The following is a 5232-nucleotide window of genomic DNA, read 5'->3' as shown; positions in this document are numbered from 1 at the left end:
GGCAGCCTCACGAAGAGGCGCAGCAGGTACTGCGTCCCTTCGAAGAGGCGCAGCAGTTGTTGCGTCCTTTCTCGATGGTTGCCTTCTGATAATCCGTAAAAAAGGTTTTTAAAAAAGGTTTTACAAATCGGTTTTAAGAATACTTTCAACATAAATCTTACCTATTAATTACAATAAATAAAAAACAATAAACAAAAGAAAGATTTACACCCTCAGACTTACATGTTTGACGAAACGAGATGAACTAAGTTAACGTTTAGTGATGCTCGACTCGAATGTAGACGAAAGTGCCCTCTAGGAGGAAAGAAACAAAGTTGATTAATGTTGATTAATGTGGAGTTGGTAAAATTGGTCGGTCATGCAAACGAGGCTGGTACTCACACTACAAGAAAAAGGCTGATTTGCAACGGACTAATTGCAACGAACTGTATAAGCCGTTGCTAAGTATTACTTGCAACAGATATTATTATATTTGCAACGGATATTAAATTATGCAACGGCTAAATGAAACTTTGCAACGAATATTAAATTATGTAACGGCTTAATGAAAATTTGCAACGGATATGCTCATATCTATTTACCCGCCTCAAATAAACCCTTTAAAATTCTCACACACATTTATTCCATCGTGTCTCTATCTCGTCACCGCCAAATATCAGCCCCTCAATTCAATCATCACTTGTTATCGCCGCCTCAAATCCACCCGACATCGTCACCGATATCCACCTTGTTATCACCGACAACCAGCTCGTGACCCACAATTATTTCATCGCAGTTCGTCAACTTCCAGTTCGCAATCAGGTATGATTTTTTTTTTTCAATTTTTTTAAAGTCATCGAAATTCGCTTCTATTTTTCGAAGATTTGATTTCGTTTGTCACTCAATTTCGATTTTCTATCAGTTTGGGTTTAGGGATTCAATTATTATTATCATTTTAGGGTACAATTATTAAGTATTAGGGTTAGGGCTTTCAATCAAATTTCAGTCAATTGGAAAATAATTCGTTTTCTAATGAGGTTAGTTGAATAAGGAAGATAGAAACTCTAATTTCAGGTACATTATATACTTAATTTTACAGTTGTATACAAATTAGCATACGAAAGATGGAGTAATGGTCAAATGTGTTTATGAGTACTTAGGGTGTGAATTCTATATCGTTGATGTGGAAAGAAAAGGATATATAGCTACCAGTTATAGACAATAGCTACAGTCAATTTGCAAATTGTGTAAAACATATGTTGATTGAGAGTTGTGCTGAACTATACTATGGTGTTGGGCTTAGTTGACGAGTTCACACCAATCGTAGTGTAAATTACTCACAAGTAAAACTCTTAACTTCTCAAGTTTACAAATTTCTACTTGGTTCAGTTGGTTGTCAATTATTACAAGTCAGCACTTGGTAAAATTAGGATACTTTGGAACAAAAATTTGATAGACCGTCTTGCTTGTGACGGTCACAAGCTTGTGACCTCTCACAAGCCTCACCCACTTGCCCTCTCAATGAGAATTTGTGAAAATTTCAGTCTTTCTCATATATAACTTTCGGAGTATTAGTAATGCCGTATGACTTTAATCTAAACACCTTTTGCCTACAGTCTACATGGTTGTATTTCTTCTACCTTCAAAGTATAATGTCTTTGGTTCGAAGTGGTCCAAACTACCGACTAATCATGAGTTATATTTTGATCAGATTTGGATGTTTGTAGTTGTGGAAGCTTATATTAGTGTGGATGCAAGACAATGAATAAGTTTATACTTGCTAACAGGAAAGAAAACGATCTGTGACGACCAGGATCATATCTCTTTCAAACAATATTGCTTTGGAGATATGATAGGAGTACATGCTTATCCTACAAGTGTGTATTTAAATTTTGTTCTTACTTTGTCTAATAATTTGTAACCGAAACATTGGTAGGCTGGTAGCGGATTCTCTTAAATAGTCATATCATCAAATAAGTGGAAGACTCACGTTGTCAAAAAAAAAAAAAAAAAAAAAAAAAAAAAAAAAAGTGGAAGACTCATTGTTGATTTGTAAAATGTAGTACTCTATACATTTTAACTAGCTAATATATTTCTATAACGCAAATCATTTATGTAAATGTAGTTAACTAATACAATGTTTGTAACTAATATTTTTAAAAGTAATTCATAATTTTTTTGAACATGCCCGTGCAACTTTGCACGGGTCCTAAACTAGTTAGTTATATTTAGATATTGCTAATCAGGCTTGATCAGTTTTGATCAGTCTGTTTATGCTATCTTTTTTGGGTTTTATCTCAGTATCATAAGTTGGCCAAGATTTTGCCGAATTTGACAAGAATGCTAGTCGTTATCTTGCCAACACTTCTGTCAAATCTTTCCAACTTTACTAGTTAAACAACGGTTGCATGCATTTCTAGAATTGCGCTGATGGGGCTTTTCTCTGATCTGCTTATGTTGATTTGCTTTTGATAATTGAAGCTGGTTCTACCCTGACTTATAATGCAACATAGTATTCTTGTACGGAGTATATCGGTTTAGTTGATTCTCAATGTGGAATTAGGGTGATGCATACAGCTTGTTAGTGTGCTACATATAGCTTAAATAATGGAAGTGATTCACTAGAAATCCGCATAAGTGATTTTCCTTTAGAATTTTATAATGTAGGTGATGCAATGTTTGGTTTTTTTGCAAGTATATGATTAAAAATTAGTTCTACGGTCCTCAATGATTGGTTTTGTCTTTGCAGTATTATCTTTAGCTTATCATATTCATGTGTGTTGATTCTGATTATCTGATCTCATTTTAACAGTTCACTATGTAGTCATCATTAACTGTATGTGAATTCTGTTTGATTTGAGAATAGTTATAATCAGAGTTCTCCTTTATCTCTTGTCATGGTTTTCATGATGAAACACTTCTGCTGCAGATTGTAGTTAATGGGAATGTCTCGCATGTTGCCTTTCGCAGTTGACCTTCACTGATAAAGGAATGAAAAAGCTTACAGTCATTTAAAGCTTATGAACATGCCTTATGTGAGGATTTTGTGATGGGTAATATAATAAACTAGGTACCTTTAGTATACATGGTAGAACTAAACTGTACAATACTTGATGCAGCTTATTGCTCATTAGTACAACTTTAATCATCTAATGACGTAGAAATCGAAGTGTTCTAGGGAATAGTTTCAGTTTTTCGTGTTCACTAGAGAACTTTTAGAAAGTGACATGCAGATAAATGGATCCTGGCTTTTCGGATGGTCTCTCGGACGATCTTTTCGATAGAGAGCAGCTATACGCCCTTAGCTTAGTTTAAGGTAATCAACTCCCTTTAGCTAGTTTTTCTTTTCTTGGTTTCGAAATTAAGATTCTCTAGTCTTCCTGGTTCTTAAAGCTAATGTGTTTAGTTTATGATTATGACCATATTTGCAGATATTCAAAGTGCTTGGGACACCAAATGCTACCACTTCACTAAGTTATTCCAAGCTTCTTGGTTGTGTATTAAGCATTTAATTATATATGTAATTTCAAGTTGTGTATCACTTGCTATAGCTGGTGTAAGTCACTAGTTCCTTTTTCGGATTGATTCTGAATATTATAGTGTAATATCTTGATGACATGTAAGAGTTGATTTGGTTTCAATTGACAGGGCTATAAAGACATAAAGAAAAAAAGACATAAAGGAAAGACCACTTCTCACTAGCATGGAAGGTTTTGTCACTGCACACCTTGAGGCTAATCTATACAGAACGTAAGTAGATAAAATTTATTTTCGTTCAATTTTGTTCTGATTGTGAACCTTTCTTTTACACGTAGTTGAATCTGTTATATTGTAACGACTAACTTCCGTTCCAGTAGATTGGACATAAAGGAGCTCAAGGTGGAAGGAGTAGTTCTAGAAGAATAGTAAACTCATCATAAAAGATTGACATCGTGGATCAAGTTTGCTACTACATGTAATTCTTGTTGTCATTTACAATTAATATGCTATATATATTTTTTCGGTATAGTTACTCTTGACGAGTTAAATGCTTTCGCTGTCAATGACTTGTGAGCAAGAATGTTGAAACTGAGCTCCGCAACAAAGTGCTCGAAGACAAAGTACAAAGAATGGAGGCGTTTTTACAAGTAAAGTTTGGGTCTGACTTTGACCCAAATTGTGATAGCAACCAGTTCCAAAATCGAGACGACTTCAATGATGATGGTGGAAGTGGCAACTCGACATCAATCCCAACTAATTAGCTAGATTACTCCATAATAGCTAGACAACGAAATTGCTTAGCAAATTACGTATGGATTTTTTTTGAGGATGTTTTCAATGTATGTACTCTTTTAAATTTGCTAAATGAACAATTCCAAGTTTCTATATTGTTGGCTTCTTTAAAGTTTATTGTTTAATTGTTTGATATCGTAACGAAATGGAGGAAAATGGATGCAGGAATGCTTGAATCTCCCATTTGTGTTTGCAACGGAAATTACAGGTTTTGTGACAGCTATCCATTAATTAGAAAAGTCAATGCATTTGTGTTTGCAACGGAAATTACAGGTTTTGTGACGGCTGTCCATTAATTTAAAAAGTCAATTTGTTGACTTTTCCCTCTACTATGCAACGGAAAACATTTTTTTGCAACGGAAATCCGTCTCATAATTGACCAAACAGGTGCCACGTGGACCTCATTTAAGCAACGGATCATTCGTTGCAAATAATATACGTCTGTTGCATAAAAATTAGCAACGCCGATCCGTTGCATATTTTTTCATTTGCAACGCCATATAAGCAACGCACCGGTTTGCAACGGATATCCGTTGCAAACTGTATATAAGCAACGGATTAGGGTTATTTCGCAACGGATTGGTCCGTTGCAAATAGGCCTTTTTCTTGTAGTGTCAGAAAGATCTGAGCTTACGTGGTCGAAAGTTTAACCACGTAGACGCCAAAAAGTAAGAACGTGGTCTGGAATGCAAAGGGAGAAGAGAAGGGCGGACACTTGCGTGAGAAATATGTGAGACCGAAGGTCTCTATTTATACTAATCACACGGAGAAAGTAGGGTTTTCGGAGAAACTTTGGAAGTGAATCTCGAAAAGTTACGGAAAATACGCAGAAAAGGACTTCCTAAGAGGCGCAGCAGGCACTGCGTCCCTTGGAAGAGGCGCAGCACTTGCTGCGTCCTTTCCTCAGTGGTTTCCTCCTGCGAAACAAATATTTCCGCGTTTCTATTATGGAATGGGGGATTAATCTCGTTTCCTTAATAT

Source organism: Silene latifolia, chromosome 6 (genome assembly GCF_048544455.1).
Source record: "Silene latifolia isolate original U9 population chromosome 6, ASM4854445v1, whole genome shotgun sequence".
Taxonomy (NCBI): domain Eukaryota; kingdom Viridiplantae; phylum Streptophyta; class Magnoliopsida; order Caryophyllales; family Caryophyllaceae; genus Silene; species Silene latifolia.
The sequence above is the reverse complement of the archived record's forward strand: the minus strand, read 5'-3'. Positions refer to the sequence as shown.